Below are 26,235 nucleotides of genomic sequence, written 5' to 3' on the forward strand. Positions count from 1 at the left end.
GGTCTTCAGCTGTTCCTGTGTGCCTGTGTCTTGAGTTCTCCAGGCAAGTCGTTTGTAGCAGAAAAGTTTGTCTTACCTGTGGTCCCCAGGCTCAGGTTTGCTCGAGGGGTGTTGCCTATGAGCTCTCCACGGCCTCAGCAGCCAGGAAGATCTGCGCCGCCCCTTCCGGGAGGTTCCGTGCACCAGGGTTCCAGATAGCTTTTGTTTTCCTCTGGGGTCAGTACTGTGTGCAGTGTGCAGTCTCTTCTGGTTTCCCAGGCGTGTCCGCCTCTCTGAAGGTTTAGCTCTCCCTCCCACGGGATTTGGGTGCAGAGAACTGTTTATCCGGTCGGTCCCTTCAGGTGCGTGTCTCAGGCGCAGTGGATCTGCTGCTCCTGGGCCCTCCTCTCTGGGTACCCAGAGGCCGTGTGCAGTTTCCTCCTGGGCCAGGGATGTGGGCAGGGGTGGGCAGCGTTGGTGGTCTCCTCCGCTCTGCTGCCTCAGGAGAGCCCGCCCGACCAGGCGGCCAGAACTCCCCTCCGGGGGGCCTGGGAGCAGAGAGCTGCTGAAGGCAGGGATCCTCCGCTGGTCCGGGACTCTGGCCCTTTTTAAACAATTCTAAGCACGCAATTCTGGTAAAGTTCATGCAGATAGGATTATAGATTATTTCCTATATTCTAAAATGTTTCTGAATCATAGAATTTCAGACTTATAAACATAAGTTTGTACATACCATCGAAATTTCAGTATAAGGTTTTAGAAGACTAACAACAGCTTGGTTGATAAAAGTAAGTCTATTATAATTTATTTCTAAAAGTGTACCACAGTATTCTAATTTAATTCATTATATAGTAAACACTATACTTTTCTACTTCCAGGTTATTGTAAATAGTACATTCTAATAAATTATGGCCAGTTTTTGTGGCAAGATTTGTTTTTTTTTTTTTTTTGGACTAATAACTTTAGTGGGCTTGCTGGCTTATATGTTAACCATGCTTAATGTTATATAAAGCTACCTAAGAACTTTTTCAAATTGAATTGACCATGTTTTACCTACATCATCAACATTCTTGTTATTGGTTATTATTAGCATTCAGTATGTTTCAACAAAGATTTCCATGTGCTTATACCCTAGAATAAAGAGTTAAATGAACAAACAAAAAACCCCACACAATCATTAAAAGGGGGTGTTTATTAAGACATATTTATAGAGAATTAACAGGGCCAGAGAAAATGGGTACATTTGAACAGCTCAGAGAGAACTGGTGCACAAAGACAGGGATTTCACAACAGCCATGGCAGGCTTTGGGGACCATTAACATAACAAAAGATACAGGTCTCATTTTCATGTTGTAGGCTTTCATTCTAGCTTTGTTATATAATTCAACACACAACTGTGTGTGTCATGTGCCTCTTTAACTTATTACAATGTGTACAAAAGAAGAGTGTTCTACTATTTATGCTGAGCTCTAGACTACTTTCAGATAGTCTCAGTGACTCTATGTCTATGTCAATGATTTCATGAGGTACTAGTGAGCCACATGTCAGAAGCCAGTTGACTGATAAAAATATAAGTACCTGGCAATTTCATAGTTTATTCTTTAAAAATAACTGTTAATAAAACCATAATGCAAAATCACCATTTCAAGCTTTCCTACTGCTCAATCAATCACCTGAGAACTGCAGGCTTCCAAACCTCTCACAAACATGGCACTGTTCACTTTGCCAAATCTAATTCCACCACTTAAGGAATGTACAGAGTCATACACCATCCATAACCTTTGACTACATATCTTGCTTTCTAAGATCTCCTATCCATGATTTTTGGTTGAAAAAATCTTACTCAAGATACAGTTACTATGTTACTATGTTTACACCTTACTCAAGATAGACTTACTTTGTTTGAAGAAACACATCATAAAGCAGAAGATGAGAACACTACAAAGAAATATGCTAACACTTTGATAGTACTTGCTTAGGCAGATAGCAGTAGGATGTGGGCCTCTGAGCTAGAGGTTTTCCATGGAGATCGCTGCTCCGGCTAGGTCTGAGGTTCCAAGAGAAAGGAAGAGAACTTGGGCAGGTGTTTTAACCCTGTTTCAGGCTGGGTTTAGCAAGCAGGAGAAGGATTAGCTGGTGAGGAATGCAGAAAGGCTTCTGGTGGCGATTTTGGGAGAGCAGATCTCTTCCCCAAGCTTCGGTGTTAGAGCTCTTTGACAGAAGCTCTCAGACAGTGTGATTTTGCACACCTTTAATTCTGAACACGACCCTTAAATACAGTTTTTTGTATCGGTTGCCTCATCTACGTATTCGGGGGCGTGGTCCTGCCTCTACTACTGATCTGTCTTGAGCCTACGTGACCTGTGGTCAATCCTCACCTATGGAAGAAGTTTGAGGCATTGCTCTATGTGACTTGGTCTGTCTCAAACCTCTCTACAGAGGTTTGTTGGGGGCTGTTGCTAGTGAGACCTTGATTTGGTAGGCTGAGTATGCTCCTGTGGTCTCTTTAGGGTTCCCGGGGATTCGACCCATCTAGACCAGGAATCAGGGTACCTTTCACATCTCGCCACCCCACAGTAACCTTACAATATAAAAGGGATAGAAATTTATAACCTTCAAAATAAGCTAGAAAAACAAACAAACAGTGAAATAAACCAACATCTCAACTTGCAATATAATGACTCATGAAAATTATATAAGCCTAAACTGAAAATAGAAAGGTGATTTGAACAAGAAATGCAGCCAACATGTCTAGGAAATACCATCTCACAGCAGACATTCTGTTTCTCCAGCTCTCAGAGTCTTTTTGCCATAAATTATATGATTATCCTTCATCCTTAGTTGCAGGAGTTGTATTATAAATGGTTAAGCTTAGTCTAGGCACCATAAGATCACTTGGTTTTTGCTTTGTTATTAGTGATAATTTTCTATTATGGTCTCTGTATGTTGTAAAAAGATATTTCTAAATCCAAGATGTTTCAACATCATTACTGCCTAAATAAGACCTGACCAAGATTACCAGTGGACATGCTAACATGGAAAGGTAAAAGATCAAGGGACCCAAACCCTGGAAAAAGAACTACAGATATCTAAGAAAACCTAAGAAGTAAAACATTACTTATCCTTAAAAATAGCCCCTCATTTTGTTATTCAATACCATATGGGTGGGCCTGAAATTATGTATGCATACTAGTAACATATATACAGGTCATATTGTTATAAATGCTGAAAAATATTATAGATATATATGTGCGTGTGCGTGTGCGTGTGCGTGTGCGTGTGCGTGTGTGTGTGTGTGAGAGAGAGAGAGAGAGAGAGGCAAGTGAAATAAAATGGGCAATCAGTCTGCTTTGTCTCTCAGGGAGTCCAGATCCCTCTGCATACTGGGCTGGAAGAATGATGTACAGCCCAGAACGCTTGTTCTGAAGGAGTGCAAAAAGGTGGTAGTGGGGGTGGGGACAAAGTCCTCTGAGGATTTTAGTGTTATAGATCTTTAAACAGCACTCAGTGAAACAGCTCGCTTAGAAATCTTCAGTAAAACACCTCGTCTTCATACAGCTTTTCTACCTTCAGGGTAGAAAATGGCCATATGAACCTTGTAAGGTGGGAAGGAGTTTTTAGGGTGAATGTAAACCACTGACTAGAGTTTAAAGTACTGGAAATGCTTCATTGGCGTGGAGACATCTTCCAGGAACCTAAGGTACTTGCCGGGCAGGTTCTTATTGGGAAAGAGAAAGTTGAACTTACAGGTGTGCCAAGGACTGAGTGACTTTCCTCAGGTAGAGGGTGTAGGGCTCAGTCTGCCCAGATCAGGCAGAGAAGAGGAAGCCCTGCTGGGAAAGTGAGTCCTCCATTTTGCCCCAAGTTCAGAGGAGCTGTGCAGATGTGGTAGACTATGACCTTAAATAGCAGGATTCCACAAATCTAAGATACAAGACTGAACTTAATGAAGAAAAAGAATTGCTGAACAAAAGGCAACCTAAAATGATGGTTGAAATGTGAAAATTAAATAGCCCAATAGGAAACATCAGTGGAGAGCCTCACCAACAAAATGAGCCACCCGTTTTAACTCTAAAACTCTGGAACAAAGGGGCAAAGGCAAGGTGCCTATTTAACACGTCAAAGTGGATTGAAAGCTAGGTACTCCCAGCCTTCTTCAGTGCCTATTACAGACTACAAATAGCATACCCCACCCTCTACCCAAAATTTACAGCTCAGTTGCTGGGTTACCCTTCCCCTAGAGACTTGTCCCTCTATATAATCCATCTATTATGATTACGTCTTGTATCTTTTGGGCCTCCCAGATGTCCCTGCCTCTGGTTATGTCTCCTTTTCATCTACAGTAAGCATTCTTCTCCACCTCATATAGGACCAGTCAGCCATAGTCTTTCCTTTCTCTTCCTTCCTCCCTTTCTTCCTTCTTTCCTTTTCTTTCTTTCCTTTTTTCATTCAATTTGAAAAATTGAAAGTCAAGTCAGGAAGCCAAGTAGGTTTAGTGGTTTGCTTAGTTAAGAACAATTAAAATATATCTTAAAGTTTATACAAACAGTACATGAGAGCTTGTACACCATGGAAAGAACCATCATTCGAAACATGACCAGAGAAGAAAGGTACATAGTAAAGGTAATTTCTATTACATTTAATTTAATGATGTTAGATGAACATTTTGTCATTGACACTTGAAAAGTCTAATTTAATGACTAGTAGAAAATGTAAATTATCTGTGTAACCGCAAACAGAAAGGACAGGATAAAGTACAAGACAGAAATGCTCATTTCATTTTTGTATTAACCTGGAGTAACTACTATTAGTTCCCCTTCCCAAAATATAATTAATCTGATTTTCCATTATCCAGGAAGGTTAAAGAATGGTTTGAAAATATATTATTATATTTCTGTAAGCGTATGGTCTACTTTATTTTATAATTTCTATGTTGAATGGAAAAACTATTGAAATTTTATTAAATTTGAGATGAGAATTCTTTTATTCATAGTAAAATACAATTTGAAACTTAAATTTTTTTTACCTAATTTATAATAAGTCATAGGATACTGATTTACTAGGACTACTTTAATTATATGTACAACTAAAAACAAATTATCTACCACTTCATTCTTTTGTTCATACTATGATGACTAATATTTTTTATTTTATTACACCTAATTCTTTTTCTTCATACTTCTATTCTAACTGTAATACAATTACACCATTCCCCCCTTTTTTTCCCCTCTCAACAATTCCTCCCACTTCTCCCCCTCAAATCATCCCATTGTATTCTATTTTCCATCTCAAATTCTTGCCTCTTTTGTTGTAGTGTTGCTTGAATACACATGATGTCAGGGCTGATCAACTCATATTAGATAATTCATCTGAGGACTTCTTCCTGGGGGGAAATTTTCTCTTTCTTTTCAGTACTTTTAGGTAAGAATTATATAGTTCTATGTCTGGGGTACGGACCTTGGAGACACCTCTTCCTCACATTCCTACGTAATTTAGGAGTGTCGTTGTCCTGGTTCTGTTTAGGCTGCCACAATTAGTAGGATATAACTTCCCTATCTTTATAGGAGACAAAATCTCACAGCAGACTTCCTTGCTCTCTTGCATTGATATTTTCTCCCTCTACCACCTTTTCTGAGATGGCCCCTGAGACTTAAAGGCAGGACTTGTACTTTAGGTTTTCTATGATCTGAGCACCTCAGGATGTTTATGATGGTTTCTGTATTTTAACATGTTCTGATTTTCTGTCATAATCTCTGTCTATTAAAAAAAAGAAACTTCTTTGAGGTGTATGAGCTGGACTGATGATAATATGTACAATGCAGTTAAGAATTATACCAGTCTAAGAAAGCAATGGTTGTAGGCAATTCTACACCATTTATGAATCCCCTGTCTCCAGGGTGTTGACTAGGTTTCCAATACCAAATATAATTTTTTTCCTGTTAAGATGCCCTTAGGTCAATCATAAAGCTGTTGGTACCACCAAGATATGAGCACCAATGTTGTATCTTTAGGGATATATAAATATATAAATCAGTGTTGAGAATTATCAAAATCATAAAACGAATACACCATATGACCAAGCTATACCACCCCAGGGCATAGGCCCAAAGTATTTGAAGTCCTATTTCACAGATACTTGTTCAGATATGTTTATGCTACATGTTTTCTATTGTCTGTGGTTGTTAGCACTAATCCTTCAGACACTGTCTTAGTTAGGGTTTTACTCTTGTGAACAGACACCATGACCAAGACAACTCTTTTAAGGATAATATTTAATTGGAGCTGCCTTACATGTTCAGAGGTTCAGTCCATTATCATCAAGGCAGAAACTAGACAGCATCCAGGCAAGTACAGGAGGATCTGAGAGTTCAACATCTTCATCTGAAGGCTGCTCACTTCTAGGCAGCTAGCATTAGGGTATTAAAGCCCACACCTACAAGGACACATCTAATCCAACAAATCCTCATGTACTCCACAGGGCCACAACTTCTAATTGTCCCATTGACTGAACCAAACATGTACACACCATCGCATTCCACTTCCTGGCCTCCTTTGGCTTGTTCAAACACATTGGTCTATGGAGACTATACCTAAACATAGCATAATGCAAAACACATTTAGTCTAACTTCAAAAGTCTCCGTAGTCTATTGCAGTCTTAACAATGTTAAAAGTCCAAAGTTCAAGGTTTCTTCTGAGATTCATCCAGTCATTTAACTGTAATCCCCGAAGGAAGACAGAGAACCAGATGGGCAAACTCCAAACTCTGAATCTCCATGTCTGATGTCAAAGTGGTCTTCAGATCTTCAACTCCTTTTTTCATCTCTTTTGACAGCAAGGAACTTCTTTCTCCTGGGCTGGTTCCACTCTGTTAGCATCTTTCCTCAGGCACGGCTCCAGCATCTCGAACATCGTGGGGTCTCCAAGACATTTTCAGTGTTACAGGTTCATGTTTCAATGTCTTGGATCCACACATAATTTTCTGGACTCCTTCAAAACGCTGGCATCACATCTCCAGCTTTGCCCTCTGTGGCACTGTAAGCTCAGATTGATCACTCCTCTGCCACTGCTATTCTTGGTGATTATCCCATTGTACTCGCATCTTCCATACACTGGGGTCTTCCACTGCAACAAGGCCTCATCAGTAGCCTCTCATAGGCACTTTTCATGTTGACAAGTCTCAAATCCTTTGCATGACCCCTTCAGTCCTGGGTCATAAACAGCAACTGAGACTGCACTTTCACCAATGGCCTTCAATGACCTCTCACAGTGCCAAGACTCAGCTGTTCTTCATGACCCCTTCATGCCTTTAAAATCAGTACATCCTGGGCAACTCTTGCACATTACCAAGTACAGCTGCAGCACAAGGTACAACCTTGGCTATCTCTGGAACACAGCTTTTTTGGGCTCTCAGAAAACACTTCCCAGAAGATTTCACCTCAGTGAAGCTGGTCTCTTCCTAATCACCACTAATTTCTTAACTCCAGCTAATCATCTATTGTCCTAGTAGTCTGTTCTTTTTTGGACTCTAAATCCAGAGCCATATGCCCAAAGGTGCCGAGTTCTGCTCCTGGCTGGAACTGGAACATGGCCCCATTGTTCCATTACATTATCACCAGCTGAACTCCTTCATTGACTAAGCTTAGCTATCTTGGAACTTGCTCCATAAACTGACGTTAAACTCAGAGATCTGCATGCCTGTCTCCTAAGTACTGGGATTAAGCCCGTGGTCCCCCAAACCTGGATTTAAGTTTTTCTTTGCCTAGAACTTACTCTATTCTAGCCTGGCCTTGAATTCAAAGATTTTTTTTTTTTTTTTGCCTCCTGGTATTAAAGGCTTGTGCCATGGGTGGACCTAAATTTATCTGGGTGAAAACTTACCTCAAGGTCATTATTTCCTTAATTCAATTTAATATCTTTGATAACAGGATTCAACTCCATTTCACTTCCTGGTATTCCTTTAATACTCAGACTATATATTTTTGTAGTTTTCCTTTCTCAGCTTGCTACATTTGTTCAAAGTGCTCTTCATCAGACTTAACCAGAGAACAAAGTCTCTGTTGGGCTTTTCTGTGACTTTCTTTGTTGATGCAATTAATAAAAATCTCTTTACATTAGCCTCAGACAGTCTCTTCAGACAATGGCAAAAAAGCAGTCATGTTCTTCACCAAAATATCATCGAAGAAACAGTCTCTCAGCCGCATATCAAAGTTCTTCTCTACTGAAACCTCTTGGATTAGTAGGCCTACACAGTTCAAATGACCCTCAGCACCACTGATTTCCATTTTCCTACTATGTTGGTTCATTAAGTCCTACTTAAAGCATTCCATGGCTTTCCAAATACAGACTCCCAAAATTTAAAATGTTTCCAAACAAAAGCATGGTCAGGCCTATAACAGCAGTACTCCAGTCCCTGGTATCAAGTTTCTCTCTTAGTTAGGGTATTACTGCTGTGAACAGACATCACAAACAAGACCAAGACAACTCTTTTAAAGACAATACTTAAATGGGTCTGAATTACAGATTCAAAGCTTCTATCCACTATCATCTAGGCAAGAACATGGCAGCATTCAGGCAGGCATGGTACAGGAGGAGCTGAGAGTTTCACAACTTCATCTGAAGTCTGCTAGTGGAAGACTCACTTCTAGGCAACTAGCATTAGGGTATTAAAGCCCACCCCCACAGTGGCACATATATTCCAACAAGTCCCCACCTACTCCAATAGGGCCACACCTTCTAATCATGCCACTAACTGAACCAAACAGGTACATAGAATATTGTCATTTAGTTCATAGAAAAAAAAATTCCCAAATTCTCCTACCCAAATACAAAAGTCTTCAAAACATGAATAGACAAGTTGGGAAAGGAAACTTTGTGTGATCTATTATGATTAAAACATTAAAAACATGCAAGAAGGAGAGGACAGGAAATTGAGAACTAAAAGGAAAAAAGGTCAAATAATTTATTTAAGTCCAAGTTCTACATGGTAACTTTTAAAGCCTGGGGGCCTAGAAATACATATTCTAGTTCTGAAGGATCATTACTGTCAACCAGGACTTCTGTGCTCAGCAAAAGTATCCAATAAATTTGAAGAAAAATTAAAATTTTCCATAATAAGCTCAATTAAGGAATTTATGGATACCATGATGGCTGATTAGTGTGAAGAATAGTATAAATTACACCAACAAGGTCATATAGAAGGAAACATAATACTAAGGACTAAGCAAACACTACAAGAATAACAAAATTACAGCAATCTTGTTCTAGTTAATTAATGCACATCTTTCAGTAAAACTTCTGAGTGGAAACAGCACCAATTCTTAAATAAAAAAACATAAATGAATAAACTGAATTGAGAAAATATAATGCATGTTTTTGTAGGTGTTTTATTTTGTTTTGTTTTGTTTTTGCCTCCTTAAAGTCCCACAACTCATTCTCACTGATAATCGGGAAAAAGTATTTCAAGCAAATAAAACTAAGAAAGAAAAGCAGGCATATCTACCCCTAACACTGACAACATAGATTTTAATCAGAGAAATGTGGAAGATCAGAAACCCCTGTGTACCCACAAGCAATGCCTGCCAGAAGACAGGTCCCCAACTCCAGCAGACACCCCCAGCCCAAACAGAGGTCATAGCTGCTAGAAAACTAAGTAGGTTGCCTACATGAACACCCCCTTCATATTCTCAATAAGCCTCATCCGACAGCATTCAAAATACTCCTTTCCTCTTGTTACCATATTCCAGCCCCCCAAATGGTGGAGACTCCCTGCTGAACCAGTGGCCACCAGGCACTAGAAATCAAGGGAGGCCACCTGCGGCTTTCAGACCATCTGCATTCTTTCTGTGCCTAAGACAAAACTATCCCTTCTCCCTGCTTCTTTCCTGATCAGCATGCACCAGCCTACAACAGGCTGAAGCCCCCAGCTGGGTCAGCTCCCATGTAGGATTCCAGAAAGCTAGCATTCTCTAAGCCAAGTGGAGACATCTGGCCTGGCAAGAGACTGCACCTACCCCCAGAAGTCCAACCCTAAACTCAGTTGGAGACCCTGTTCAACCCCAGAATACACAGGCTAGAAGACTAGAGAAGTAGCAGATACCATGAACAAAACATCCATCCAACAAAGATAAACCCAGAACTCAGCACCTAGACCTATAATCATCTCCAACCAAGATGTTTAGATCCCAGCCTAAGAAAACAATTAACAACAGTCAGAGCAATATGTCACCACCACAGCCCAGATATTTGACTACAGTAAGCTCTGACTATTCTAACACAACTGAGGCAAAACAAAAAACAAAAAACAAAAACAAAAAACAACAACAGCGAAAACCTTAAAACCAACTTTATGAAGATAGATGGGCTTAAAGAAATGAACAAAATTACTTCAAGAAATCAAGAAAAAGACCAAAAAAAAAAAACCAAAAATGAAATGACAACTCAATACCTTAAAGAAAGAACACCCCCTCAAAAACAACAATAGAAAAAACAGTTGAAGGGACTCAATAAAACTGTTCAGGATATGAAAATAGAGATACAAGCAATAAAGAAAACGCAACCTAATGAAATCCTGGGGATGGAAAATCTACCTAAACAAAGGAGAACTAGAGGCGCAATCATTACCAGCAGAATATAAGAGATTATAAATAAACTCAGACCCAAAAAGACAACCAACCAACCAAAAACAAAAGAAACATAAAAACCCTAAAATTTATAAGCGCGCGCGCGCGCACACACACACACACACACACACACACACACACACACACACAAAACATCCCTGCCAACGATAAAATAATAGCACATAATTTCTCAGTATCAGTAGACTCAATTCCTCAATAAAAAGACACAGACTAAGAAAATGCATGTAAAGAGCATCCTTCTGCTGCTTATAAGCAAACCCAACATCAAAGGTAGACATTACCTTAGAATAAAGAGTTGGGATACCATCTTCCTAGCAAATGGACGTAAAAAGCAAGCTGCTCTAGTCATTCAAATATCTAACAAAATAGACTTCAAACTAAAATCAATCAAAAGAGTTGGGGAAGGATTTCCTATTCATCACAGTAAAGATCCACCAAAACATTTCAATTTTTTAAAATCTATGTCCTTTAGACAGGCTATTCATATTCATACTAGAAATATTATTAAACTTAAACCACACATTGACCCTCACACAATGATAGTTGGATACCTCAATACCTCACTTTCACATGTCATTCAGACAAATCCTAACTGAGGAATATGGGAGCTAAAAGATGCTATAAACCAAATGGACCTCAGATTTATCTACAGAACATTTCACCAAAACGTAAAAGAATATACCCTGGTCTTCTTGTATCTTTCTTCATAAGTAGGTCTCAACAGATACAAAAAAAATTGATTTCAAAACAATCCTGCATCCTATCAGAAAACCATAAATTAGAGCTGGATTCCAACAGCAGAAACAACAGAAAGCATATAAACTCATGGAACAAACCTCTACTGTATGAATACTGAATTAAAACAGAAATGAATCATGATTAATGGCTTCCTAAATTGCAATGAAAATGAATGCACAGCATATCCTAAATTATGGGACACAATGGAGCCAGTGCTAAAAGAAAAGTTCAGAGCAGTAAGTAATTACATTTAAAATAATTATAGAGCCCTCATACTAGCAGCTTAACAGAACACCTGTAAGCTCTAGAGCAAAAAGAAGTAAGCAAACCCAAGAAAAACAGTCAGCAGAAAATATTCAAATGAATGGTTGAAATCAGGAAAAGGGAAATGAAGAGAACAATACAAAGAGACAATAAAAGAGCTAATCCTTAAGGTAGACAAACCCCTATCAAAACAAACTAAACGACTAAGAGAGAATATCCAAACTAACAAAAATCAGGTACAAAAAGGTGCTATAATTACAAGCAAGGAGGTTGTACTTTAAAAGCATATACTCACAAGTGAGTGTATACCATGATAGTCTTTCTGGATCTGGGTTACTTCACCTAGGATGATCTTTTCTAGTTCCATCCATTTGCCTGCCAATTCCATGATGTTCATGTTTTTAATACCTGAGTAATACACCATTATGCAAATGTGCCATATTTTCTTCGTCCATTCTTCCGTTGAGGGACACATAGGTAGTCTCCAGTTTCTGGTTATTATGAATAAAGCTGCTTTGAATATAATTGAGCAGGATCCTTTGTGAGATGATGGAATATCTTTTGGATATATGCCAAAGAGTAGAATAGCTAAGTCTTGACATTTCAATTCCCAATGTTCTGAAGTATCATTTTCTTAGTTGTTTATTTTAGTGTGTATGCTACTGGTGTTCTGTTAAGCAAGTTGTCTCCTGTGTCAACATATTCAAGGCTGTTTCCTACTTCCTCTTCTGTCAGGTTCAGTGTGTCTGACTTAATGTTGAGGTCTTTAATCCACTTGGACTTGAATTTGGTGCAGTTGGTAGGTATCAGTCTACATGCCTTCTTTCACATGCAAAGATCCTGTTTGCTAAAAATGCTTTATTTTTTTTTTTTGCATTGTGTAGTTGGTGCTTCTTTATCAACAATCAGTTGTCAACAGCTGTGTGGTTTTATGTGTAGATTTTTGATTTGATAGCATTACTCTATATGTCTGTTTTTATGCCACTACTAAGAAGATTTTATTACTATAGCTCTGTAGTACAGCTTGAAATCAGAGATGGTGATACCTCCCCAATTTCTTTTATTGTACAGGATTGTTTTACCTATCCTGGGGTTTTCATTTTTCCATATGCAGGTGAGTATATTCCTTTCAAGGCCTGTAAAGAATTGTGTCAGAACTTTTACAGGTATTGCTCTGAACATGCAGATTATGTCTGCAGAGCATTCATATTTATTATCTTGATCCTGCAGATTTATGAGCATGGAGATCTTTCTATTTCTATTATCTTCATTGATTTCTTTCCTAAAAGAATTGAAGTTTTGTCATATAAGGCTTTCATTTGCTTGGTTGGGAACCCCAAGATATTTTATATTATTTGTGGCTATTGTGAAGGGTCTTATTTTTTCTGGCTTCTTCCTCAGACCCTTTGTCATTTCAATACATAATGGCTACTGGTTTTTTTTATTTTGGTTAATCTTGTACTCTGAAGGTGTTTATCAGCTATAGGTGTTAACTGGTACATTTTAAAGTTGCTTATGTGCACTATCATATCAGCAAATAAAATCGTTGACTTCTTTCTCTCCAATTTGTATTCCCTTGATCTCCTTCAATTGCTTTTTTGCTTTAGCTAGAACTTCAAGGACTATGTTGAATAGTTACGTAGAGAGTGGAGAACCTCGTCTTTCCTATTTTATTGGTACTGTTATGAGTTGCTCTCTATTAATTGTGAAGTTGGCTATAGGCTTGTTATATTTTTTCTTGTATTTTTGTGTCTTTCATATATAAGAATTTTATTAGAAAGGTGTGTTGCATTATGCTAAAGGCCTTTTCAGCATCTTCTGAGATGATCATGTGGATTTTTTTTCTTTCATTTTGTTTATATGGTGGATTACCTTGACTGATTTTTATATGTTGAATGACCATGCTTCTCTAGGAATGGAGCCTACTTGATCATGGTGGGTGATTTTCCTTTGAAGTTCCTTTCTGCAAAGTGGGTGTTTCATTGAGTAATTTTGTTTCAATGTTTTATAGGGAAATTAGTCTGTAATTATCTTTCTGTATTGAATCTTTGTATAGCTTGTGTATCAGAGTGACTATGGCTTTATAAAATGAATTTGCAATGTCCTCTCTGTTTCTATTTTGAAATAATTTGGGGAATATCAGTATTAACTCTCTTTGAAAGTTTGAAATTCTCTTTGAGAGAATTCAGTGCTACAACTGTACATTTTTGGCTGAGAGACTTTGGTGATTATTTTTATTTAAAATGGTTATAGGTCTATTTATGTTGTTTATCTAATTTTTGTTTTACTTTGGTAAGTTGTATATACAAGACAATTATCCATTTCTCTTAGGTTTTGCAATTTTGTGAGTATAGGTTCATTGATTTTTATTTTATTGTATTGTTTTTAATTAAACAATTACTACTATATAGTCTAGACAAGGCAAACCAAGAGTGGAAAAGGTTCCAAAGGCAAGCAACAGAGTCTGAGAGAGGCCCCTTACATGAAGATCAAGCTATAAACTGTTAACATATGTGTGAAGGTCCTAGTTTACCCTCATATATGCTCTCTGGTTGGTGGTGCAGTCGCTAGGAGCCCCAACAGTCCTGGATTAGTTGATTCTGTAGGTTTTCCTCTGGTGTTCTTGACTCCTCTGGCTCCTACACTCTCTCCTCACCATATTCTACAATATTCTCCAAGCTTTGCCTAATAGTTGGCTGTGGGTCTTTGCATCTGTTTCCATCAGTTTCTTGGTAAAACCTCTCTGGTTATGACCATGCTAGGCTCCTGTTTACAAGTATAGCGCTGTCAAGAGTGGGTTTCTTCTTGTGGGATTGGTCTCAAAGTGGACCAGTCATTGGTAGGCCATTCCCTCAGTTTCTGTTCCATCTTGATCCCTTAACATTTTTGAAAAAGCACACATTATAGGGCAAAGGTTTTATGGTTTCGTTGGGTTTCCATTCCTTCCATTGGAAATCTTACCTGGTTGCAAGAGATGACTTTTTAAGCTCCATACATGCTATTTCTAGGAGTCCTAACTAGGCTTACCCTCATAGATTCTTGAGTTTCCATTGGCCTAGGTTTCTAGTTCATTGCAGAGATGCTTCCCACCAAACTCCCCTTGTCTCTACCTGTACTCTCTCCCCCTGTCTTTCTCCCATCTGATCCCTCCTTTTTCCTGTCTGCCCCTCCATTATCCAGTCTCTCTCCGCCATCCACCTTCAATGTTTATTCTATTTCTCCATCTCAGTGAGATCCAATCTTACATCCTTGAGCCCTCCTTATCACTTAGGTTCTTTGGGTCTATGGATTGTAGCATGGTTATTCTTTACTTTATGACTAATATACACTAAGCCTTATAGGAGAGAAATTAGGAGCAACTTTTAGTATATCAGCACAGGAGACAACTTCTGGAATAGAACACCAATAGCTTAGACTATTAAAAAATAGAATAATAATTAATAAATGGGACCACATGAACCTGGATATCTTTTGTAAAGCAAATGACACCATCAACAGAACAAAACCTAAAGAATGGGAAAGTTCTTCACCAACCCACCCCTGACAGAAGGCTGATACCCAAAATTTATAAATAACTTAAGAGACTAGATATGAACAAACCAAACAACACCAAAATATGAAGGACAGATCTAAACAGAGAATTCTTAACAATAGAATCTATAATGGCCAAGAAGCACTTTAAAAATATTCAGTACTTTAACTATCATGGAAATGCAATAAAAATGACTCAGAACTTATCTTATACCTGTTAAAATGGCTAAGATAAACTATTCAAGTAACAGCTCATGTTGGTGAGGATATGGATCATTGGAAACACGTCTTCATTGCTGGTAGGAATGCAAACTTGTACAGGCACTTTGAAAATCAGTTTGTCCACTTTTCAGAATTGGGAAGAGCTGTATCTCCAGACCCATTTTTACCACTCCTAGGAATCTAACCAAATGATGCTTCATAAGAACACTTTCTCAATTATGTTCATGGTACATTTATAAAATAGAATGTTATTCAGCTATTAAAAATGACATCATGAATTTTGCAGACATGGATGAAACCTGCAAAAAATTATCCAGAGCAAGGCAATTCAGACCCAGAAAAAGAAAAATGATAGACATTCCCTTGTAAGAGAATATTAGTTTTTAATCTAACAAGTAATCGTGCTACAGTTCACAGACCCACAAAGGCTAAGAAACAATGAAGAGGGCTCTAAGGGGGTGCATGAATATCCCTGGAATGTGCAAAGAGAACAGATTGTGTAAGTATACTGTGGGACTGTTGGAAACCTGAAGGACAAAGGGGAAAACATGGGAAGAAAGGACTCGAAATGAGTGGCATTTGAGGAATGACATGAACAACTAGTCCTTCCTGGAAGCTATAAGAAAGACTAGTCAGGACTCCTAAAGGACAAAGAGCCTCAACTGACCATTTTCTGTAGCCAGGATTGTCTGCCAGTGGTGGTACTGGGACACCAACCCAGCCACAAAACCTAAAACCCGTAACCTTCTTTGCCTGAAGGATGTACTGTGGCAGTGGTTGCTTAGAGCTTGTGGGAGTGACTTAGAACCTGAGTCCACAATACAAGAGGATAAGAGGGAATCCATGACTGACACTACCTAGATGGCCTGATGGCCAGGATTCAGAAGCTTGGTGGCTCAGAAACCTAGACTAGAGCCAAATACAACTGACAGGAAAAAAAGCAATGGCTTTCTTCAGCAGCTTATGGGGGCAAATACAAAAACCCACAACCAAATATTAGGTTGAACTCAGGGAACTCTACCAAATGAGGGACAAGGACTGTAGGAGCTAAAGTAGTTCAGAACACTAGGAAAACATGTCCCACAAAATTAGCTAAGAAAGACTCAGGATCTCACAGGACATGAACCCACAATCCTGGAACCTACATGGGTCTGAGCTGGGTCACCTGCATATGTGTTGTGGCTTTTAGCTTGGTGATCTTGGTGACCTCTTTACAGTAGGAGTGGGTGGTCACTGAATCATTCTTGTGCCTGCTCTTGGGTCCCTTTTTCTTCAACTGAGTTGTCTTATCAAGCCCTGATATTAGGGGGTTTTGCCTAGTTTTGGTGCCTTGTTATGTCAGGAATGTCAGTTGTTATTCCTGTGAGGCCTGATCTTTTCTGAAAAGAAACTGACAAGGAGTGGATGAACAGGAGAGGGGAGATTGAGTGCAATAACTGAGAGGAATAACTGGAGAATAACTGTAGTGAGGAAAGCCTGCAGCCAGGATATCATATAAGAGAAAAGAATAAATAAAAAGAGAAAATATACAAAACTTTAGAAGAAATCTGGAAGATCACTCTATGCTCATTTAGGGAAAAATTCACCAAGAAGCTATGATGAAATTAAACCTAAAGACATCATACACGGTTTCATTCAATGCTATTAAACACAAACGATTGGATTAATTACACATATTTCCAGCAACAAAAGTACTGTGAGTGATTTCAATACTCCACTATTATGAATAAATAGTGGAATGAATGCAACACATGGAACTGACTCCAAACCTGATCATATATAATGCTGTAGAGAATATTTTAGCAGATGTAAGATAATGAAAATAACAGTCTGTATTCTAACTTACCACAATTAAGTGGTAAATATGCTGGATATTAACACCAACAGAGTCTAAAGAACATGAAATACCACCTAATGGTAATCGAGTCAAGGAAACAACACAAGAAGAAAATTTAAAACTTATTAAAAGTAAGTAAAAATGAAATAAAAAATACCAAAGTCTGTGACATATAATGAAGGCAGTACTGAGAGAGACTTTTACAGCTCTAAGTGTCAACTATACTATCTATATCAACTATAGATAGATAGCATCATTAGCTCTTAATGATGCTCGTGAATGACTTAGATAAATAAGGACAAACAATATCTCCCAAACACTCAAGTTATTGCTACAAAGAGATCATCAAAATCACAGCAAAATTAATAAATCCAAATGAAGGGGGCATATTTTAAAACTTCAAAATCAAGACCTTTGACATACCATGGGCATGTTGGACTTTTGCATGTACATACAGGTCTAGGAACTGCACTACGGAATAGAAATTTCCATGTGTAGCCTGTGGAACCTTCGGCAGAGCCTGGAGCCCAACCCTTTCCAGGAATGGGCTTTCCCAAGGAGTTTCCTGACTATTCTTTCATGGATGGCCATTCTTCTTCACTAAGGAAAGCCCATAGTCAATGAAAACTTCTAAGAGAGACTCACACTGTTGCCAAAGAGAAGGACATTAGTTAACAGTAAGGAGTCATTCATAGGCAGCAGGAGTTACAGGGAGAAGCAAGAAACAGAAAAAAAAGAATGCTGTTTAACACTTAAAAAACTACTCTGAGAATACTAATTCAAATAAACAAAAAGCAACTCCTGTCCATTTCCAGATTTTCTTTTATTTACTTTCTGGCCTCCTAGTTGCTTTATGCCAGGGAGAATAAACCCTTTTTGTCCCTTAATCTGTCTTCATGGCAGAAGAGCTCAGCCACCAGGAAGGACTTAAAATCAGTGCCTCAGAGGCTTGGTTTGGAAGCTTCATTGTTGGCTCTATTCTAGTCCAGACACATGTGGTGTCTAATTTATTATCCTCTCCCACTATTGCTGGAAAGCAAACCCAGAACTTCCTAAAAGCTAAGAAAGCACTCTACCTCCTTGGGGTTCAGCTTTACTCTGGGATTTTCATCAGCTCCCCTGCTCTGCCCAAAACAGTGAAGGCAGTAGGCCTTTTTATCTTACCCAGATACTAATATTCACTAATAGCATACATGCTTAGCCATGTACAGTTGCTATTGAATAAATATTGTGATGAAAAAATTAAATATATACTCCACAGAACTGGAAAATCCGAAAGAAATGAAATCATTTCTAGACAGATACTTACCAAAATCAAGCCAAGATTATTTGAAATTTGAAATGATGCACAACCATGAATGAAATAGAAAAATAAGTAAAATCTCATGACTGAAAAAAAAAACAATGTCAAAAGGATTTAGTGCAGGATTCTATCATCAAAGAACAAATAAGACAAATATTCTATAAACTATTCCCTTAAATGGAAATGGAAGGAATGTTTTAAAATTATTTTAAGATTCGTATTATTCTGGTACTGAAACTTGACAGAGTCCCAACAAAGAGGGATGAGTGGGGGGTGGAGGAAGAGAGATAAAGAAAGAGAATGTCAATATATCAATAGAGGTTAACATATCAGAATAAGCAAACATCCTTGATAAACATAAACAGAGAAAGTCTCAATAAAGTGTTTATAAGTTGAGTTCAAGAATATGTCAAGAAGATCCTCCATCATAATAAAGTCAACTTACAAAAACAGAAAGGATGATTCAATATTTGTAAAAACATATTCAATAAGTCATGCAAATAGACTTAGAGCAGAAACATGAGTATCACCTGATATGAAGCACTGATATTTGGCAAAATCTAAAAATCCTTCAAGATAAACATTCTAGTGAATCTAAGGATAGACATTACTTATTATGTGTCTTAACTTAATAAAAACAGTATCCATCCATGTCACATCCAATATCATGCTAAATGGAGAACTCAAGCCATTTTTCTTCACTATGGAGAGGTACACTCTTCTCCAGTTCAATAGATTACATGAACTCTCATCTCAAGTAATAAGAGATGATGAAAGGGAGATACATATATGAATGGTAAGAGCATTCTTATTTGATGGACTCGTGGTTCTGAATTCAAACTCCTTAAGGAATCTAACAGAAAATGTCATGAGCATGGTCAGCTATTTAGCAGCAAACTTAACAATAAAAAAAATTAGTCAATTCCCTATATACTAGAGATAATCATAAAAAAGATCATAAAACAATCTCATCCTTAAGACCCTCTTGGAATAAATATGAATCAAAATTTGAAGACTTGTACAATAAAAGCTTCAGGACTCTGAAGATAAGTTACATGGCAAACCAGGAGACAAAACACCATCCCATGGGATTAATATGATTAGTATTATGAATGTGTCCATCTTGACAAAAGCAACTTACAGATTCAATGCAATTTCTCTCAAAACTAAAAGACAATTCTCCATAGAATTTGAAAAAAAAATCTTAAAATTCACACAAAACATAAAAGACCCAGGATATATAAAATTGTCCTGATCAATGAAACCACTACTGCTACTGTAGGGCTATAGTATCAAAACCAGTGAGGTGCTCTGATAAGACAATACAAAACAAAACAAAAAACAAACAAACAGAATCCTTTTCATTTCAGAAGAATTGAGCTTATACAAGAGAAGAGATAAAAGACCATACTCCTACAACCAACAGACTTTTGCCAAGCAACCCAAAGGCATAGGTAAGAAAGACCGCATCTGCAATAAATGACGCCAGTCAAACACAAAATCTACGAATAGCTTCTAGTGTTACTCAGACACACAGTTCTACAACAAACTCCCTCACTATGCACTTTTTCCGCAGTGCTCCCCAAGCTTCAGTTGTAGGAGTTATATTGTGAAGTATTGATTGGAGGGAGAGTGAAATGGTGTATTTATATAATAATCTCAAGAATAAAATGAAAAAAACATAATCCTAAAAAATTAAAAAGCTACATGTAGAAAGTTAAGCTAGACCTTCATCTCTCAACTTACAAAAACTCAACTCCAAATTTTCAAAGGTGTTCTATGAAAGGCCAGATTCCATGGGACTAAGTAAAGTGGATACAGTGAATAAAGTGGAACATGTGCTTGAACTAAGAGTCACAAGAAAGTGTTTTCTAAACGGGGCAATGGTAGAACAGGCATTAAGACCAAAAATGGACAAAAGTGACTATATGAAACCAAATGTTTCTATTATAACAATGGACGCCATGATTTGCTAACAGTAGTGGTCCACAGAATGGGAAAGCACGTTTTTCAGCTATAAATCCCACAGAAGATTGGTACATAGAATGTACAAAACATAGCTCCTCACTGCAAGCCAAGCCATAGCTGTCTGTTCTCCCGTCACCTCCAAGAACACGGCTGTACCTCCCATGCACGTTGATCATGGCCAGTCCACCAGGGACGTCTTCACCAAGGGCTATTGCTTTGGCTTCATAAAACTTAACTGGAAAACGAAATCCGAGAATGGATTGGAATTTACTAGCTCAGGCTCTGCCAACATGAAGACCACCGAAGTCTTGAATGACAGTGTAGAAACCAAGTACTGATGGACTGAGATTCCCATGGAAGACCAGCTTGCTCATGGATGGAAGCTGACCTTTGATTCATCTTTCTCGCCTAACATGGGGGCTGGGGGAAGAGTGCTAAAATCAAGACAGGGTACAAGAGCGAGCATATCACTGAGCTGTGATGTGGAGTTTGACATTGCTAGGGCCCCAATCCGGGGCGCTCTGCTGCTTGGCTACAGGAGCTGGATGGCTGGCTACCAGATGAATTTTGAAACCTTGAAGTCCCTAGTGAATCCCAGAGCAACTTCGCAGTTGTCTACAAGATGGACAAATTCCAGCTTTATACTAACGTGAATGACCATACAGAATTTCATGACTCCGTTTACCATAAGGTGAACAAGAAGTTGGAGACTGCTTTCAATCTCTCCAGGACTGCAGGAAACAGTGACACTCGCTTTGGAATAGCAACCAAGCATCAGGTTGTCCCCGTGCCTGCTTTTCAGCCAAAAAGAACAACTCTAGCCTGATTGGCTTAGAGTACACTCAGACCCTAAAACCAAATATCAAACTGACGCTGTCAGCCCTGCTGGATGGCAAGAACAACCATAAGCTTGGTTTAGAACTGAGATTTCAAGCATAAATGAATATTGTACAATCGTTAATTTTAATCTATTTTGTACCATTTAGTTTTCCTTTTAATGTATGTCGGGGATGCGAGAGTTGATAAATATCACGTTAGACCTCCAGGCTAAGGATGACAGAGCTTTAAGGTATTTACCAGTTTGGAGGTATAGCAGAAACCCCATTCCAAAAAGGGTCTTTTTTTAGTTGTAGGTATGGGTTGGGGAGGAGTCCCTCTAAAGATGACAAGCTGCAAAAGGAAGCCGGGAACCTGCAGACCCTTTGTAAATATGAATCCAGTCCCCACATGAAATTGTGGCTTCCAGAGCATCGAACCCTGGCGTCCCAATCCTATATGCTCAGAAGCACTTACACGCCTATGTGAAAGGGACGAGTTTAGACAGACGTAGCACCCTGTTCCCATCATCCTCTGTTTCCATCCTAGCTCCCTGTTTTACACCAAAAAGTAGTCTTTCAGTATGGTTAGCTATTTGCTTTGAACTATTTTACGGTGAAGAGGGTGGAGCCAGTCATTCAGTACTGAATTTTTCCTTGTGGTGTGTTTTTTTTTTTCCTCCTCCTCCTCCCCCTCGTCCCCCTCCCCCCTCCTCCTCCTCCTCTTTTTTTTTTTTTTTATTGCCATTGCAGCAGACTATGAAATATCTTCCGTGTTCTCCGACTCTGAGCTTGTCTAGTGATTGTGGTCACACCCTGACAGTACTATGGATATCAACTGACTCCTCTTGTAGCCTCATCACTAATTTTAGCAGTTTAATGGGTACATTATAGTCTTCCTTTTTCTGTGGAATTAGCTCTTTCCTTCAAATGCTGTAATTAACATTATTTAAAACTTGATTAATATACTGAGAGAAAAAGAATATATAAAAGATAACTAGTGTCAACTAATCAAACGCTCAGCTAGAAATTGGAGCATGGAGGTACCTAGGAATATAAAAATTAATATAAGTAGCAGAGAAAAATAGGTTTTGTTGTTTTGTTTGGCTTTATTTTTTTAATTGAAAGTAATTTTTTCTCTCATACAACAAATCACCACAAGTTTCCCTTCCCTCTACTCTCCCAGCTCCCAATGTCCCATCTACTCTCCAAATAAAGTCTGCTGTAAGTCTCTCTACCAGATCCCATTTGCTCGTGGAGGAAGCTTCTCTGGTTATTCCTGCACTGATTTATGAGTATAAATTATCATTATGGATGACTTATCATTATTTGTTTGTTTGTGAAATATTGCCTTAGGTGTTATGAAAAATGACATTTTTATGTCTATAGGTAAATGTGGGGAGCTATATTATCCAATATAATTATCTGAAGTAACTCATATCTAGAAAGAAAAAAATTAATATTTTATCTTATATGTGATTGCTAGCATTTAAGCTTTCTAGATGCATGTTTCATATAGGATAACCATATGTGTCATGTAGGCCACGAGACATTAAGGGCGAAAAATACTTTCCAAGGAGAGAGAAAGAGAATGTTGTGCTATTGAGGGAAAATATAATAAAAATCATTAAGTTAAACTGAGTGGGGCTGTGCTTTCGTCAGTGTTTCCTGCTGTGAGGAGAAGCCATGATCATAGCAACTCATGCAAGAAAGCATTTAATCATCATGGTGGAAATCATGAAGGCAGACAGAGTGCTGGAGAGGAAGTTGTGAGTTCTACAACCTGATCAGCAGGCAGGAAAATGAGAGAGAGATTTGGCCTGGCTTGTTCTACATTTGAAGTGCCATAGCCTTCAACAAGGCCACACCTACTCCAACAAGAAAATACCTCCAAGTAATGCCATTCCCTAGTGACCAAGCATTCTTCGCATCTGTGAGCTATGGGAATCCATACCTACTGAACCCAACAAGGGTGGAGATAAATAGTAGAGAAGGAAATACAATGACAGATAATTAACAGTAAAGGTTTCTTGAAAAGTCCGAGGAATACTGTAGACATTTTCTAAAATAAACCCACACGTAAAGGGTATTTAAATACAATTAAATATGACAAGGGAGATATTACCCCAACTAGGTAACTTTTGCTACCAAATAAAATCCGTTCAGACTTAAAGTATGTTTTACAAGGTAGAAATTGAGGCATACATTTAGATTTAAGTTTCACAATTGATTCTTCAACCGAATATTCTTGTTTGTACTTTGGCATTTGTGATTTTTTTTTTTTTGTAAGCTAAAGTTGCAACAGTCTTTGGGGTCAGAGTTCACAGGCCACTGCGGCACTTAAGCTATCATGGCAAGAGCTTGGGACACCTGGTCAAATTGACTCCATACCCGGAAACAAAGGGAGATGAATGGCAGTTCTCAATTTGAAATGGGGGTACATATTCCTATTTCAATCCAGCACATCTAGAAGATACACAAAAGACAGATACATATATTTTTCTCCAAGGTATCTGGTTCTACCATCTTTCAAGTTGATACTGCAAACCACCAAAGGATATTGCTGAAAAATCAGTTAAGCATTCACTTAAATTTCTATGTCTATCCTATATTCAATATTACAATTTCGTGACAATTTAAATTTGTTTAAAGTTTCTGAATCAGGTTTTTCTTGCATACTGGCAATGTTGATTCACTTTGAAAGTGTTTAAATGTTAAAGATGTTTGTAAATTTCCACAAATACACAACTTACGGAAATCCTCTAGTCCCTTTCTTCATTATCAGTACAATCCCATAGATATATTTGGATAATAGTATATCTTTCATAATATTGACTCCATGAGTCAATGAAAATTGTATCTCCCTTTTTGTACTGAATAAATATGTGTCCACTTGCTTACTTCATGGTGTTCAAGTATTCAAATGACATTCCTGTCGATTAAATTTTAAATTAGCTGACTTTGTCAAAGCATTCTGCATAATGGATGTATAGTTCATGTAGTCATTTTAAAGTATTAAAACAACTGTTGAGATTACCAGTACAGAAAATATATAAAATTGCCATCATCCCAAAGATTATAGCTTCCATTTGTCTGAGAATATCCAATATTCCAGATTCAACAATGACTTTGACTTTGATAGGTGGCACCAGTTTCCTAAGATAACTTTTAAAATTTACTTTTCTATTGCTGTGGTGATGAAAACACCACGATCACGTCAACTTGTGTAAGAAAATGTTGAATTGGGCTTACAATTCTGGAGGGTTAGGGTGTATGATGGAGAGTTAAAACGTGGTGGCCGTGACGTGAGCGTTTGCTAAGAGCTCAGATTTTTATCACAGAGAGAGCGCAAAGTAGGGATGGGTGAGGCTTTGGAAAGCTCAAAGCTGGCTTCAGGTGAACACTGCTCCTCACACACAGCCTCACCTCCTAATTCTCCTAACTATTCTGAAACACCTTTACCAGCTGGGGGCTAGTATTCAAATACATCAAACTGTGAGGGCCATTTTCATTTAAATACAAACATAATAATATCATGAGCCATTAGGTTGCAAATAACTACACTTCTCTAAAGGCACTTTCTGTTTTTATGTGCTGGTTTTTTAATGCTATTTCCCAAAATCTTATCTGTTCTATTTTTCCAGCGAAGGAGACTAAATCTCTCTCTATCCCTCTGTATCTCTCAGTACTGTCGCAAGAAATTTTTGAACACCATAAAGTTCTCATCGTACTATTTTAAATTTATTACAAAACATTTTATGTGCTGATGGTACTGGAAATTTCCATTGATTCAGTACTAATGTGTAATTTTATTCATTTTGTTTCTTTCAAAATTGTAATGTTCACTTCTTTATTTTTTAGCCTTTTAAGCTTTTGTGTATAAACTGCAGTTACCTATTTAAGTGAATATTTTATCTGTCAAAGAAGATGCAATATATTTTGTATCATTACACAAATCATACCTCCATAATCAATTTTGCTTTTTCTTTTTGTTTGTATTCAGTTTCATTAATCAATGGAGGGTAGGAGAAGTTAATAACAACAAAAGCATAGTTCTACTTGGTGCACACTATAGAAATTAACCTTCAGAAATGAAAGCAATATCAATATCAAATGAGAAAAGAAAGAAAAGCTGATAGTGGCATTTGTGTTCTAAACCAATATGACTTTTTGATATACTCCCCTATTCAAAAATATAAGTAAACAGAATGACGATACTTTTGTAATAATTTCCACCAACCTGAATTATATTTCACAAATTGCTTTCAAGTGAAATTTTTATCCGTATCAGAAATAAAATGTTTACCAAAATAAAATATTTACCATAGAAAAGCATGTAAGAAGAACATAGACCTTTTCAACTTCTGTGAACTTTCTGAAACTAATATACAGTTTGATAAAGGTTGATTATGAAGAAAGCGGTCTTTTCAAGAGTGAATTATGTTTCAAGATGAAAACACATCATCGCACTTATAAAAGAAGATGAGGGCACAAAGAAATCAAATCACTGTAAAGAAAGAGAAATTACTTCTCCGGCACAGTGTAGGATCGCCTGGTTAACAACTAGGTTTCACCTAGACATTGGGCATTTGTCGGAGACTCGTGCTATTCATGTGTTAGCACAAAGTGCATACTGACTGGCTTGATACGCCGGGGACATAGTCCAGATTTATGGAGTTCAAGGATTTCTTTTTTCCTTCAGTCTTACTGGAATTCTCTACTTCACTTCTGTCTGTTTGCTTGAACTCTCCCACTTCATTCGGAAATCCCAGAGAGGAGAGGAAAAGTGACAGTCCCTTTGTGTTTGAAGATCAAAATTGTGCCATTTTCTCTTTTCTTCTAGAGAAGGAGGTAATTCCACAACCTTGACACGACACTAAGAACACCTTGCTTGTATAACTGAAACAATAGAACAATTCTCAGGTGGGGGAAAAGAA

General features: G+C 38.0%; 1 pseudogene; it reads left to right on the forward strand.

The window, feature by feature from the left end:
- The first annotated feature begins 4,548 nt into the window (after positions 1–4,548).
- LOC116913923 lies at positions 4,549–21,422 on the forward strand (annotated as a pseudogene).
- Positions 21,423–26,235: the final 4,813 nt, after the last annotated feature.

This window comes from Rattus rattus, chromosome 12 (assembly GCF_011064425.1).
Source record: "Rattus rattus isolate New Zealand chromosome 12, Rrattus_CSIRO_v1, whole genome shotgun sequence".
NCBI classification, from domain to species: Eukaryota; Metazoa; Chordata; class Mammalia; order Rodentia; family Muridae; genus Rattus; species Rattus rattus.